The sequence below is a fragment of the Rattus norvegicus genome, chromosome 1 (assembly GCF_036323735.1).
Source record: "Rattus norvegicus strain BN/NHsdMcwi chromosome 1, GRCr8, whole genome shotgun sequence".
In the NCBI taxonomy this organism is placed as follows: domain Eukaryota; kingdom Metazoa; phylum Chordata; class Mammalia; order Rodentia; family Muridae; genus Rattus; species Rattus norvegicus.
The window spans coordinates 148,012,603-148,029,267 of NC_086019.1; the positions used below are offsets into that span (position 1 = coordinate 148,012,603).

Genomic DNA, 16,665 nt, shown 5'->3' on the forward strand with positions numbered 1-16,665 from the left:
TCTGAAGTCCACCCCAACTCAACTTTGTGTCACTCCCCAACCTCACCAAGGCCAATTTGTGCTGGCCAAACAGTCTTGGATGTGTGAACATTCACTGGAACATGGTCAACTCACCGGAGGCTATACACATACTCTTTGGGTACTTCCTCTCCTAGCAATAGTTTAAAAAAAAATTATAGACACACCTAGATAAATGCACATGTAAGATGTGTGCCTGGTGCTTGTAGAGGCCAGAAGGGCATTGGATTCCTTGGACCTGGGGTTACAGATGGTTACACACATACACATGCACAGGCACACACACAGGCACACACACAGGGGGCGGGGATTGATATACTGAGATATTCTTCAGGATATCCAAGAAGGTCACAAAGCAAATAGAAAACACACCTTGACAGAAAACACTTGGGAGGAAAGCTGCTCACTCAGATGAAAGAACAGGGACAGGTTAAAGTTCCTACTGTACTGTAGGCTTGGTAACTCTGCATAGCAGTCCCCAGATCCCTAAGTCGAGTTGTCTTTCCTGCTGTTGCTTGCACTGAAAAACAAAAAGGCCATTGAGTCTACTACCTAACATATGGTAAGATCTCTGGGAATATTTTCCTAGCAAATATAAAGCATAGCATTCCTACATGTAATTACATCAGTGTTAGACATGTTCTAGTATAAATCCCACTTATCTAGCTACTGCTACAGGGAAATTTCCACAGGCCTGGATGATAAATCTCATTAAAAAGGGCCACTATAGCTGGACATAATGATATACCTCTACTTCCAGCTCTGCAAGTTCAAGGCAAATAGCAGGGGACAAGGTGGGGAAGTGTCCAGTTATGTACATGCCTGAGTACATGCTATACTCAGTAGCTTTTCTGGCTCTTAAACTGTAAAGGAATTATATAACACCTAATATTATGAAATTCAACTATGCTCTTTATGTAATTGTGGTGTATTTATTCTCATCTCTACGCAGAATGTTCCATGGTGTAAAGGACTATCTAATATTGATGGGAATTTTCTTAAACTTTCTTGTCTAGGACTTCTAGAAACATAGCTGTTGGGAATATTATTTATGTTACTTCTGGCTACAATGCATCCATACTTAGCCTGAGTACGTACCGAAGAGTGGGAATGTTGTATCACAGAGAATGTGGACTTTCAACTTCAGCAGAGACCACTAACAGCTTCCCAAAGCGGTTACCTATCTTCACACATCCCTCAAGTAAAAGCCCCCAGGATATCCCTAGCGTACTCATCCTCAGTGCTGTCTGTCTCCTGTATTGGGCTGTATGTCCAATACAAAGATGTCCATACCCTATTCTCTGAAGCTCTAAGTATTTTCTCAAACAGAGGAAGAATGTGAGGAGATCTCACCCTGGATTAATCAGGTGAGTCCTGAAAGACAGGCAGAGCAAGCTTTGAGATGTTCAGCAACAGCTTCATTTCTGATTTCTGGACTCTAAAATCAAGAGAATGATTTTCTTTGCTTTTTACAACCTGGATTGTATTAGCTGGCCTCAGAAGCCCCGAGAAATTAACCCTTCTATTTAAATACTGGGTGTCTCCATGTCTTAACTCAGCACCACCTTGTAGCTTCACCATCACTGGATGCTCTGACTACTGAATATCCTCTTCTGTCTTCACTGCCTGTTTTCTGTTGTATGATTCTTTTGCTTATTTTGCCCACTATGTGCCTTGTGTCTTGTCCATTTTAAGTGAGGTTTGACTCTACAAGCTGATGTTCTAAATGTATGTTCCCTGGCTGGTAGCACTGTTTTGGGAGGCTGCAGAACCTTTAGGCAGTATGGCTTAGCTGGAGAAATGGTTCCTTGGGGACAGGCCTTTGAAGGTAATACCAAGCCTCTGGTTTCAGGCTTATACGTTTTGCTTCCTGGTCCATTGTGATATGAGGGGACTATAACACACTCTTCTAATCCCATGAACTTCCCTATCATCATGGACTGAGGTGCCCTGAAACTATGAGCCAAAACAAATTTTCCTCCTGAAAGTTTCTCTATCAGATATCTCACCATAGTGATACTAAGTTACGTTAACAATGTCTGTATTTAGTTGGGTAGTATTTAATAACCTACTGCCTATTCCAAGATCATGAAGACATTGCATACTTCTAGACTTGGCTATTTTATCTTTCACTGGCAATTTATCTGGATTTAACATTTTTTTTAAAATGTGGGATAATGCAAGATTATGTTCTTCTCGTTTATAATTAACCCAAAGACTATCCTTTGCTTACTGCAGGTCATGTTTATCCATATGCTTGTTACTGTGGGGAAGCTGGCTGCTGCATCATAAAGGCTCGTTGGTAAGCAGCTGAGAGCTCCATTCAATAGTTAGCTAGCTATGTGCTCTCAAAACTGAACTTGGTTCTGCACCAATTGTCTTCAAAAAAGTCAGTGCTTATCTACATAAAGTCACTCAATATCCTTACACAAGAGTCAGAGCTCCCCAGCGGCTGCCTCATTCACAGAGGTTCACCTGTTTCTCAAAACATCCTTGCCCCACAAAACCCCAAATATAAAGAACGGTCTGTAATACACAAGACCCATACCCATAAGCCCTTTCATTTCCTCCTCTTTGACCTTAAAGCTTCTAAACCATCCAACCGCCACTTCCATGTAGTCATTTAGTATGCAGGTAGCCTCATCTCCTGCTTCTATATCCCTTTAAGAAGATCTCTTCACCTCCTTCATCTCTGAAACCACTTTAAGTAAATCTTTAACTTAGTTTACCACCTTTACGAATGACTGCCTTGCTTAAGTTCTTTAGTTCAGTAACATCTTTCTTGAAACCTCTCAGAATTTTATACAATGATTTTTATATAAGTAGCTCATTTTATTACAGATAAAAATACTTAGGATTCAACCTAATCTCTCAAGCTACTGGCTACAGCCTATTCTCTAAACCATGTATGCAAAGCCTACCTGTGGAGTACTGGGGACCCTTACTGACTTTAAGGAGGTCAAAACTACTTTCAATAATTTATAGTCCTATTATGTACCTGCACTTCTAGGTACTGGAAAGCTGAAGGAAGAGATCACTTCCATTGAAATTCAAAGCCACCCTACACAATATAGTGAAACCCCCACTTCAAAAAAGCACCCAGTGCAGAAGCACAGAGACAGAATTAACAATACTAGGAAGACCGAGGCAAGAAGATCAGACAGCAAGTTCCAGGACGGCCAGTGCTACACCTACCTTGTCTCAAAAAATAAAACAAAGAATTTGTCTTTTTCAATCTGTTGGCATATAAATCAGCAGTATAAAAAAGAGGATAAAACAGCTGATATCTTAGAGGTGGCACTGAATTGTGTCAGAAGTTGTTATACACTTTATTATTATACATTAAACATGAAAGACAACAGTTCTTTTTGAAAATTCATTTTATATTTTAAGGCTCTCATATAGCCTAGGCTGGCCTACGTAGCTATTTGGCTAAATTTTTATCTAAACCCTCTACCTCTCAAGTGCTAAGATTACAGACATGTGCTACTACTTACAAACTATTGCTGGTGATGGAACCCTGGGCAATCATTCTACCAACTCGGCTACCTCTAAAACTCCTGGGAAGGTCTTTATCTCTTCTTAAAAGTTAATCTTATAGAGGTTAGAGGGATGGGTAGCTATGTGAGCATGTTGCTCAGAGGAAAACCATTACATAAAATCATAACCAATCAAAACGCAGAGTCATGAAGTCCCACTGGATGTATCTACAAAACATTCCTGCACCCAGGAGTATTCTGCTCAAGGAGTATTGCAGAAGAGGAGGCAGAAAGACTGTAAGAGCAAGAGGATCATGGAGGTTGTCCTTTCTTCTAGTAATATCAAACCCATAAAGTCTTACCAACATGAATGGAAGAAAGTCCATAAGGCCTTAATCCTACACAATCTTTTAAGTTCTTTTGTATTAGTTCTCAACTAAGAAATGATGGCAGCAGGACTAATAGTCTTCCCCAGGGCAAAACACACCAACTGACTACTGGATACCATATGATTAGTCCTAAAATCATACATATAAGTAACATCATATACACTGAGCATGTTATATTTAGGCATGAATATACATGAATATGTGTGTGTACATGCAGGTAATGAAGACACCATGAATTTGAAAGAGTGTATGGGGGAGTAATATGGGAGTTTGGAGGGAGGAAAGGAAATGGAGAAATGACATAATTATATTATAATCTCAACATTAAAAGGGAAAAAAGTATACTGCTCTCTTTTTTAAAGGCTTATTTACTTTATGTATATGGGTGCTTTTCCTGGAAGTATGTCTGAATACCACATGCATGTCTGGTGCCATGATATCAGAAGAGAATGTTGGATCTCCTGGAACTAGAGTTCAAGATGGCTGTGAGCCTATGTGATGGTTTAAGTGAGAATCACCCCCATAAGCTCATATTTGAAAGCTTAATCACCAAGGAGTAGAACTATGTGAAAAGATTAGGAGGTGGAAAGAAGTATGTCACTGGGGATGGTCTTTCAGGGTTGGAAAGCCCACAACAGGCCCAATCTATCTGTCTCTATCTCTTTCTCAGACTTTGGATCAGCTACTCCTCTAGTACCATGTATCCCTTTTATGCCTCCATGCTTCAAACCACAACAATGCAAGAAACCTTGGAAAGTGTAAGGAAGCCCCCAATATAATGCTTTCTTTAAGTGTTGCCTTGGTCATGGTATCACTTTATAACAATACAACAGTGACTAGGATAGCTGCCATGTGGGTGCTAGAAACTGATTCTGAGTCTTTGCAAGAGCAGAAGGTACCCTTAACTGCTGAGCTATCCCTCTATTCCCAAATATTAGTTCCTAATGAAACAATACAATTATTAATTTTATTTAATCTTTTTACAGAGTCTGCCAAAGTTTATTCCTCTTTGAACCTTTCTGGGGTCATGGCACCCTAGAATAAAGCCTTCTTCGTGGTAGTTTCCTGTCCATATGATACCAATGGAAGTCTCTTTGAACTTTTCATGGCTCTCATTTCAGAGAACAGGCCTGCTTGCTGAGGAAACAGACTCCTACAAACCCAGAGGCAGACTGTTACAGCTACAGCTGCTGTAATCAGGAGCAGTGCCTTCAGGATCAACTGAAAGTTGAATGATGGACAAATAACCTGTCTTTGAGGATAGAAAAGAGAAAAATCAGATTTAATACACAAAGCATTTTTCTTTTCTTCTCAGAGTTGTATTTTCGATTTTCTAGAATAGGGTTGGCAAACTTTTCCTCTAAGCACCAATAATAAATACTGGGCTTTGTGAACTATACGGTCTCTTGGGCAATTCTCAAGTTCTACATTGGTAATGAAAAGAAACCATATACAAATGTTAACAAATGAGTGTACTTACAATAAAAGGTGACTGAGAAGGATGGGTTAGTGGGCCAGGGTTTGCCAATTCCTGCTTCAGGTTCAGTGCACCTAGCAGGTACTCAAGTAAAGGATGAATACATGAATGCTTTCAAAACTTCTTTGGTTAGAAATGTTAATAGAAAAAACACAGCAAGACTTCTTGACAGCAAATCAGTTTTTCTTTTGTTATAGCTTTATTCAAGGATGATACTCTGACCTGTGCTGTCTACTGTTCTGCTGGTTACTGTAATAGAAGTTTTATGCCACAGCTTCTGCTCACAAGAGTCAATGAATGAGCTGAGAGTGTAGCTCTATGGTAGATCAATGGCTGGCACGGATTCAATCCATAGGTACAAGGACACAAACATGAATGTCTGATTTTCATGTATCTACAGAGACACAGCCATCTACCTTCAAAATCAAAGCAGCTATAAAACCAGTGCTAACAAGTACTCAACAAATTTTAGAAATATAATCATTCTAACTTCAGAGTTTATTTTAAAGACCAAAATGAAGAGCAATGGCTGAAAAGAGTGGTAGAGTTCTTGTTAACCTGCACAAGGCCTTGGATTTAATCCCTAGCACCACAAAATAATCGGGCAAATAACAAAACGCATGGCATTGCGAAAGCTAGTTTTTCTCCCAGTGAAGATGCAGTCACTTGAAGTAAGGGATAACAAACATCCTAGAAAGAAACCTGTCTACAGTTCACAGCACAACAACTATATATAAAGGGTCACCTTTGTGTACAAGGCAACACAGTGAGGAGAACAATGAGCTCGGCTTCATTCTAACGCAGCTTGATTATGACGCTGCCTTTTTAGTGCTTAGTCCAAGCCCTTCACACAGAGGTAGGTGTGATACCTGTTTTTCTACCCCACGGATTCTGAGGAAGAGCCCATTAAATAATGACTATGAAAACACAATGTAACATTTTTTGATATTTGGTCAAACCCCCTCACCCCCAAGCCCCAGCTCAGGACCGAACCCAGAGTGCTCTACCACTGAGCTAAATCCCCAACCCCAGCACATAAAACTGTACAAAACGCCCATCAGAACTGGATGACTTGTACATCAACAACTGCAGTTCATAATTAGAGGGAGGGGTGCAGTCGTTACTCCAAGATCATTTATCTGTAGCCCAAGGTTCAACAAGGACACTGCCTCAAGGCCTGTTTACCACATAATAGATCACTTGTTAGGAATTAGTTGAAAATGCTTCACCTCTACCTGAGATACCACCACTTTCTCAATTAGGAGGCAGGAAATGTTACAACCAAAGGTCATAAAATGATGTGTCAATTATTTGACTAACGCAAACTTGTTTATAGTGAGCATTTGCCATTGCAGAAGGTTAAAATCACGCACAGACACACTCCACACAACAGCATTTCAGTAAATGGCCAAAGAGTTCCATAGGTTATATTGCCCGGTAATCCCATTACCGCCTCAGTTTTCACTAGTATATGCTTATGTGTGTCCGCAGCTAACAAATGCATGACTGCACTCTTCCTGGGGAAGAATTCTATGCACTTGGAATATCAAATGCTGGAAATAAGCTTAGAAAACAGAATAAGGTAACATTGTGAAAAGCTTATTATCTGTGCCAAGGAAGAGTTTGCTGTTAAATAACAAGCAAACAAGGAAGTCTCCAAACTTGTAATTGGAAGGAGTCCTAAAAGTATTACTCACTACACACTACCATTTAACTTACATGTTTCATAATTGTTTTGAAGAGAGTTCGCAGGAATAAAAATGAATATTGCATGACATGAAAAGTAAATAAAAATGGCTATCAATGGAAAAACGAAATTAACTTGGTTAACTTGACTGGATTTAGAAATCACCCTGGACATATATACCTCTCAGTGTACCTATGAGGGTGTTTTCAGTAGAAGGAAGATGTACCATCAAAGTGGGCAGAGCCATCACACGGACTGGCATCCTGGACTGCATAAAAAGGGAAAAAATAAAACTAAACAAACAAAGGAAAAACAACAAAACAAAATCCAGAGCACCAGCACTACTGGCTCTCTGCTTACCTACTATGGATACAATGTGATAGCTGCCCTTCTCTCCTGCCCTCCTAACTGTACACACACACACACACACACACACACACACACACACACACACACACACACACACACACACACTCTACTGGTAGTACTAAGTAGACTCACTGGCTCTTTGGGTTTATAAAAAATAAAAGGCACAAGAGAGAGATGGTTCATCATTAAAAGCATGTACTGTTCTTCCATTCAGTTCCCAGCAGCTCCACCAGACAGCTCACTATTGCCTGTAACTACAGCTCCAGGGACTGCAATACTCTACGGTTTCTGGGCATCTGTGAGCACATGCACATTCCCATCTTCCTCCTCACACACACTTAAAAATAAATCAGTGGCAGGGCACATGAAATTGGAGGGAATAGTTATAGAGAATGGAAGAAACTGGAAGGGAGTATGGGAAGATTTGATAACTTACATTCTTAAAATATTAAAATGTATTTGTGGTGGTTTGAATGAAGATGGCTCCCATAGGCTCATAGGGAGTGGCATTACTAGGAGGTAATGCTTTGCTGAAGGAAGTGTGTCACTGGGAATGGGCTTTGGGTTTCAAAAGTTCAAGCCATCACAATGTCTTCCTGCTACCTACCCATCTGGATATAAAACTCTCAGCTACCTCTCCAGTACCATGTCTGCCTGCATGCTGCCATGCTTCTACTATGACAATAATGAACCAGTCCTCCAAATGTAAGCAAGCCCCAATTAAATACTACCTTTTGTAAGAGCCTCATGGTGTTTCATCACAGTAATAGTACCTAACTAGGCAGTATATATGTATTTGTGAGAGAGAGAGAGAGAGAGAGAGAGACAGACAGACAGACAGACAGACAGACACAGAGAGAAGCGTGTGCCATAGCACGTGTGTGGAGGTCAGATGTGTAGAGGTCTTAGGAATCAGTTTTCTCATTGTACCATGTGAATCCTGGAGATCAAATGTAAGTTGTCAGGCTTGGCAGCAAGTGTTTTTAACTGCTAAGCATCACAGCTGCCCAAGGATTTTTCCCCCTCTTCACAAAAGTGAGAAAAATCAACCAATATACTGTCACTAAATAAAATTACATAAGTCAATATGATCTGCTTACTAATTTGAAACTAGTTGGTATTATTCCTCCCACCAATTAGTACAACTAATATGAGTACTTGAATACTTAATTGGCACAATATTCTAAAAAAACTAAATTACTCAGGAGAAACAAACTTTAAGCTTCACCTGGATAATGTAGGAGACCTCCTACAATCTGTAAGTAGAAAAAATATGATATCATGAATAACATCTATAAAAGGAAACACGGGACTCAGTGCTTGTTTTCTGATACCATTTTTCAATTTCCTATGTACAGTATCATATAGTTTCAGATAATAGCCCATCTACTAGAAGCCAGTTACAAACTTAAAAATTAAAAACAAAAAAATACACAACAATGTACATAGTTTTTGTGAATCTTATCACAGGTAATTCTTCCTTAGGTTTATGTGATACAAGTATGTTTTTGTTCCATCAAGTACCCAGCTGGAGGAAAAGGGTGCAGAAAACAAAAACAAAAACAAAAACAAAAAACAAAAACAAAATGCTGAAGGGGCAGAGTGTACCGCAAATCTGCCCCAACAGGTCCTTTTTGGTATTTTCACAATTCAGAAATTTCCAATTTCTAGGAATGATTTTATTTGAACAAAGGAGTTCAAATGGCTAAAATGTATTTGGAAACACTATTCTATATCCCTAAGAGCCAACCTGGATGTGGCTACCCTTCATTTTCATACAATCCAGAATGTAGTCAATAACAACCTCAGTAGCTGTACTAATGCCTGCTTACCTACCAATTTCAACTTTAACAACTACTACTGCAGGGCTGGGGAGAGGGCTCGGAAGTTACAGGCATGGTACACTGCTTTTTCGGAAGTTATAGGCATGGTACACTGCTTTTGCAGAGGACCCAAGTTCAGTTTCCAGCACCACATCAGGCAAGACAAACAGGAATGGCACCATCAAGAAACATCAGACAATATGGACACTGCACCCGGTGTTATCCTATAAAACAGCACTGTCTTAAACAGTGAGTCACTAATCACCGTGTGATTCTAGATCAAGTGTGAAATGGGGGGTACTGGCAGCAGAATACTGGTTCAGAACGGGAGGACAGATGAGTAAAGCTCATCACTCACTGACTTGGGGTGATTTACGGTACCTTAGCTGAAAAAGTTCATCATTTCTGAATTCTTAATTATCGGGTTGATGAGGGATGTCTCAGTGGGTAAAGGAGCTTGTAGCCAACCTGGTTTGATCACCATAAACTCACGCATGCACACATGCACACCTTCAAAGTCTATTTTTGGGGGCTGGGACTATAGCTGTGAAAAGAGTACATGCCTAGCATGAATGATCAATCTCCAGGTTCAATTCCCAGCATGACAAAAACCAAAGAAAACTAAACTATCACTTTGAGGGTTCATATCTCCTAGTATTATTCTCCTCAAAGAAGAAACAGAAACAGAGGCTTCATAGTATTAATGGTAATCATTTGCAAGTGCTGTGAGTCACTGAACTTTACCATTGTGTTAGGTGGGAATTATCATAGTGTTAAGGAGAAGTTAAGTGATTCCTCAATATCATCAGGCTATTAAAAGTAATACCTAGGATGTGAAACCAGGACAGACTGACTATAGTATTGGCGCTTAACCATGACCATTTGTTCTCATGTAGCCAGAACTCCATCATAACCATACTGTACACTAAATGCAAAAGCAAATACATCTGGGTAGTAGAGACCAGGCTCAGCAAGCCTATACACCTTCCTGGTAAGGTAAATAAAGGGCAGGGGAGAGAGAACAACATTCATATCATTGGCACCAACCTCTGGTTGAAACAGATTGTATGGCTCTTTAGTTCTGCCCTGCATACCTGGATAAGAGAACTACAGAACAGACTCACTCCAGAGTGGCAGGAGGCGGAGGGAAACCTGCCACCAATTTCCCTAGTTACTTTGTTACAACATGCTTTCTAGTTAGTTGGTCCGATTCTTCTTTCTCCCTATCTGACTTTAGAGACCACACCCCAAAGCCTTCTTTGACCTTGAATTTTCTTTATTTTTGACTCTAAAAAGATAGGAACAAGTATAGGATTCTTGATTTTCCCTCCTTTTTCTTTTAAAAGTGCAGCACCAAACAATTTGTCATAGTTTTACTAGTTAAGTGCCAAACAACTGGCTAAAGAGATTAATAGGCCAGAGCATCAATACAGTGAGGCTTGTCATTCTTAACCAAGGGATTATAATATCTCTCCTTTGAAGCGTCTCAGACACTTATCTGTGTATCACCTGACCAACCAATGAAAAAGAGAACCAGCAAAGGAATTATGCATATTCAGAATGCATTTATCACTGCTTTCTGTGTCTTCTAGTTCACTGCTTTGAAGGATAGTCCATTTGTGACATTAAAGAGAAAGCGACTTGTCTTAGATACAAATACACTAAGCAAACAACCACTGATACTCTTTGCCTCACCCACAGTTAAACACTGAGTCTGTGGACAGGCTGATCACTCTGCTCAATCCCTGCATACTTCTAGAAATCCATCCACACACACACCACACATTCTTCTGAAGAGAGAGGAATCCAAATTAGAGCTTCATTCCTAAAATCCATCATCAACAACAAGAAAGGGAAAAAAAAATTGTCTTTCCTAGAGGATTCTTGAGGTGATAACTCTTAGCAAAGGAGAAAAAACCTTTTCCCCATTTCTACGATTTTAACTTGTCCAAGTACTTTCATAATAAAATATAATAAAACATTTCAAACTGCACTAAAGAAATAAGTATCCCTTTAGTTTGAGGTAATGCTCTTTCTATATTACTAAATTATAAGGAAAAAGTTCCACATGAATATCACCTAGTTCCTAAAATAAATTTTATAGTTGGCTGAAATTAACTGTAAAATAAACATCAATCTAAAAAACAACATCTTTCTCTTCACAAGAAAATTACCATGCAGATGCTAACTTAGAATAAGTTCTTAAAGACGTATGGTCACTAGCACCGTGTTACTGCTAACAGTATCTAATGACTAAATACCACCCACGCCACCCCTCACATCCTACCCACCAGGAACAAGAGGCCTTCAAGTCTTAGCATGCTGACTTAGCTGTAGCTTCACAAACTTTAGATTTTTTTTTTAAATTAAGTTTTATGTCCACTTATATAAGGTTACAGGCTTAGGTCTCTACTCACACAGTTGAGGTTGATGAGCAAACAGCTGTCCTGTGTCTTGAGACAGACATTAGCTTCCTGCCTTCCCTATCCTCATAAGCAGCTACTTAAAGTTTGACTTTTACGCAAGAAAACATTTTAAAGCCTTCAGTGTTTTACTGCAGCAGACTTCAGATTCATTCCTGTAACACATTTAACATGAAACAGAGTTGAGACAGTTAAAACTTATAATGTAAATTAACATTTTAATCATTAAAAGTTAAAGGAATGCTTTCATTATTTCAGTGACACAAAAGGAGGTGTTGACAGTAATGAAGGAATGTAGTTAATACATAATCCTAACCTAGCAATTCTTCTTCTACACAGGGCCATAGACTATGTGAGCAAGAGTTACTTTTTATAATCGTTTGACTCAAAGTTGGTTAACTAACTAGGTATTCTTCAATTTTTCTGAAGCTTAGCAATTTATTTGAGTAACTGCCACATCAGTTTATTTAGAATAACTTTTCTACAAGTGGTCAAGGGCCTTCAAGGCTCCAAGGACAGCTCGTAAGAGACACCTAGTCTTATTCTTAGAGCAGGAATTACTACTTTTGTGCCTGACATGTGCCATGAAGACCTGCAGCACACACAGGCCCCAGTTTCTGTCCTACAGTACCACCACTGCTGCAGATGAATAAGCTGGGAGGAGAAGACTTCTCTGGAAAAGAAGACTGCATTTCTGTAAGAAACATGTAATCCTACTCAAACCGAACCACTAAAATAAACACAAGAAAATCACAATGTTTACAGATTAGGAGGTAATTACAGTAAAGATAAAATCCTATCTCCATTTCACTAATGTATACATAGGCAGTCAGAATGACAATTTGCCCTGCAGAAACAAATTGACATTACTTTAAAATTTGATGCAAGAGTACTAGTAAGTTAAATCATCGGGGAAGGACTCTTCCAGCTTGATTCCTAGAACTTACTGATCAAAAGAACCCATTCAAGTTGTCCTTGGGTCTCCACATGCATGCTCCGCCCATGCTTCCCACAATAAATAAATGAATGTAAGAAAACAAGCAGAGTATTTGGAATGTGGAATTAATTATTGCCCACATCACCACCCAATTTATGTTTTAAATTCTAGCCTTACTCTCCATCCAGCAGGGAATGAAGGCAGATGCAGAGACCCATAGCTAAACATCAGGCTGTGGAAGAGTGGGGAACGAATTGGGCAAACCTGACGGAGGGAGTCAAGGACACCAGGAGAAGACCTACAGGATCACCTAGGATCACCTAATTAGGGGATAACAGAACATGCAATCAGGGAGAATGCTGGATGAACCTAGACCCCCGACACATTTGTGGCAAATGTACAACTTGGTCTGCATGTAGGTTGTCCCTTAACATGTAGAGCTGGAGTTGTCTAGGTCTCAGTTCCTTGTCACTGAATCCTCTTTCCCCTACCTGTCTGCCTGTTTGGGCCTCAGTGAGAAAGGATATGCCCAGTACTGCTGAGACCAGATGTCCTAGGATAGGATGGTACCCAAGGGGAGGGTTCCCTTCTTTAAAGAGGAGAAGGCAATGGGGAAAGGGATTTGCAAGGGTGGGACTGGGGAGAGATGAGGGTGGGGGACTGTGACCAGGATATAAATTGAATAAAAAAATAAACAAAATTACTAATTACAGTACAAAAAAAAAATCCTGGCTATGACAGAGAGTTACACACATGAACAGACTTTAGGCTCAATGCTTTTCTTTCTTATTGGCAATAAACTTTAGGCAAAATAAATTTCAATAAAATTGTCCTTGAAAGTCCAGATAACTATCCTTTATCTATATGTTCAGAGACTTTAACATACCTATACTGTTCTCATTATCTATAATAAAGTTTAGGACATGTTTTTACTATTTCATGAATATAAGATAAATACTTAACAGATACAGCATGATTTAAAAAAAACACAAGCAATAACTTTCAAGGTTGGTAATTTTTACAACTATTTTAAATACCTTACATTATTTAATGCTAAAATACTGCACATATGCTATGCTGTAAAGACTAAATGAGTTTATTCAAAACAAATATTTATTTATAATCTACATATATAATAACACAAAATATCTAAGAAATAATTCAAGATTTCACAAAGTTTGTATGCAAGTTCCTAGGAAACCTTTTACACAAGAGCTTTGCAGATACCCTCCAACCTCTTTCCTATAAGCATTTGTTCATCACACACTCTTTGCAGACTATGGAGCTGAGGCTGGCTTTTTGTCTCCTAAACTCATTACTCTTTAGCCTCAGGCTTGATTAGATGACAGGCCACAGTGATCCACTGTATTTACAGCAAGCCACTTCTGGAATTATCATATAGTCAAGTACAACACTAGTAAATAAATTAGCTTTATCAGGAACATGAAAGGATGGCTATAAATTCAGAAAGATATCTCTTTGGAATAACAATTATGGGAAACTGGAGGAGCAACCTCAAGAAAAGAAAATGGAACACAACTGAAGTACTGTTAAAGAGAAAGGAAAAGAGTAGATTTATCTTGGAGGGTGCAAAAGTGCTTAAAATAAACTGAACAAGTTGAACGAGACAGGTCCCTGTTCAACACTAAACTCTTTAAAGCAAAGGGACACAGCAGCTGAAACAGGTTCTGTTTTGCAGTTCACACAATTAAAGACTTGAGACTAGTCACCCGAGTCACTACAACTACGGTTAATGATTCAGGCAAAATTATCAGAAGGGTTAACAACTCGTGGATGAAGGTTATAATGAGGGCTGCTACACCAAGTATCAAGGTGCATCTCCACAGGTGACTTATTTGAATTTTGAAGAAGAGGACCCCAGCAGATGTCATACTAATGAGACAACGAAAGTTTACTCCTGACAAAGAAAGACGCAGGTGGATACATGCCTCCTGATATGATACAATGAGAAACTCATACCATTGCTATTTCCTAACCTCAGTCATGAACACACTGATGAAACCAATCTGATGAATATTTCACAAAATGTTTGCCACCCATTTTAAACATGTCAATGCCTGTAAAAAACAAATAAAAATTAAGGAAATGTCTGTCCCTAAGAACACGAGTGAGGACAAAAGAGATGTGACAGAAAATGTCCAGGTTAGATTTCCTGGACTGAAACAGACAACCTAATGAACATTTACTGGGGCTGGGAATATGGGGTCTATACATCTAGCATCTAGGTTCGTATGGGTTGCACAATTGCACATACAGTACACATATATGGAAACCAGGAGACAACTTCAGAAGTCATTCTTTAGGAGACATCCACCTTATCCTCTGAGGCAGTTGGTTTCCCTGATGTGGGGCCCATTAAAGGAGGCTGTCAGGCCAAAAAAGCATAGGGATCCCCTGTCTGGCTTCCCAGCACTGTGCTCCACTGTTTCCTGTTATTTTTGGTTTCAGGGTAGTTTGGTGTTTGTTTGCATGGAGGCATTCAACCGTCATGAGTTTCAAGCCAGTTTGTGCTTAAGAGTGAGAACGGATCTCAAAATTCAAAATGAATGAATGAATGAAGCAAGCAAGCAAGCAAGAACAACAACAGCAACCAAAATAAACAGTATTGAGAAAACCAGTAAAGGCAGTTGGAGAATATTGGTTTTATATTTTCTTAATTCGGTAAAGATCTTATAAAATACAATATCCTTGTTTTAGGTGTTTATGATAACATTCATATGCTAAAAAAAACACATAGTAAAAGAATACAATATAATGCACATAAGTCAATTCTCAAGGCAGGAAAAACACTAATTGTTGGTACAAAATACTTGCTGTTCAAGAACAGGACTTGAGTTAGACCCTATAATCCATGCAAACCAACCAACCATCCCCAAACCAAAAATAACAGAAAACAGTGGAGCACAGTGCTGGAAAGCCAGATGGGATCCCTATGATCCCTATGCTTCCCTGGCCTGACAGCCTCCTTTAGTGGGCTGGCCTCACGTCAGGGAAACCAACTGCCTCAGAGGGTAAGGTAGATGTTTGTCTAAAGAATGACTTCTGAAGTTGTCTCCTGGTCTCCACATATGTAGACTGACAGACAGACAGACAGACGCGCACACACACACACACACACACACACACACACACACACACACACACACACACATTGTGCAGCATACACAACCACAGAAACCAGCAACTAGAATCAACTATTCTGACTAGAATAATACAATAATACTTTGGACAAAATATTATGGGAGGTCAGACTCTGCTAAGTGGCATGCAGTAATTATTTACAAGGTTGCTGTAATTTTCTATAAGCTTAAATTTCAGAATATTTAAGAAACAGTGGAAAGTGATATTCTAATAATTCCAAGAATCTAGTAAAAACAAAACCAGATTTCCTATCTTCCAACTGTAACCAAACTCATCTAAGTTGAGCTGACTTATGATCATCATTCACAGTTGAGTTACTGGAAACGAAAGGTCCTACATTACTGATACATGCCACATAATGATGACAAGCTATGATGCACAGATTTGGAATTTCCTTCCTTCCTTCCTCCCTTCCTTCCTTCCTTCTTTCCTCCCTTCTCCTTCTTCCTTCCACTCCCTCCTTCCTTCCTTCCTTCCTCCCTTCCTTCTCTTCCTCCCTTCCTTCTTTCTCTTCCTTCCGTCCTTCCTTCCTGTACTGGTGCAACCTTTCCCATACCTCACCACAGTTCAAGAGGTAAACCTCTCTACCAATGCACTGCCTTTCATAATCTGTAAGCATGCCTCCTTGCTAAAAACTCCAAATTCAGCTAATTTCTGTTTTTTCCAGGTAGTAAGAGAATATCAAAGCAACAGCTAATGATCAATCAAGAGCACCAATGGAAAATATTAAGACACACCTTCTACCTAACAAACAATGCTGTATTGATACCAGTAAGGACCAAGGAATACACATGCACTACAGTGCATCCTGTATCTGGAAAAGACAAAGAATGCTAATCATTGACATCAAAACACTAGTGACAAATCACAATCATTTCGTGACATAAAAGAAAGAGTGTAA

General features: G+C 39.3%; 1 protein-coding gene and 1 long non-coding RNA gene across 25 annotated transcripts in view; one reads left to right on the top strand and one right to left on the bottom strand.

The window, feature by feature from the left end:
* Zfand6 (zinc finger AN1-type containing 6) overlaps positions 1-16,665 on the bottom strand; it is a 71,123-nt gene that overhangs the window by 22,504 nt on the left and 31,954 nt on the right. For 6 of the 24 annotated variants that reach the window (XM_063284856.1, XM_063284824.1, XM_063284840.1 and 3 more), the window contains exon 2: positions 11,660-11,820. The exons of 7 other annotated variants lie outside the window; for them this stretch is intronic. The gene's annotated coding sequence lies outside the window, so the exon portion shown is untranslated. Of the gene's footprint in view, positions 1-390; positions 539-1,371; positions 1,452-11,659; positions 11,821-16,665 lie in introns of those variants that run through there. 11 more of the 24 variants (XM_063284854.1, XM_063284837.1, XM_063284839.1 and 8 more) reach the window with 3 other exon arrangements.
* Positions 858-5,283, top strand: LOC134485144 (uncharacterized). The gene is made up of 3 exons (XR_010063094.1): positions 858-1,385; positions 2,257-2,320; positions 3,029-5,283. It is a non-coding gene; the product is annotated as an uncharacterized LOC134485144 (long non-coding RNA).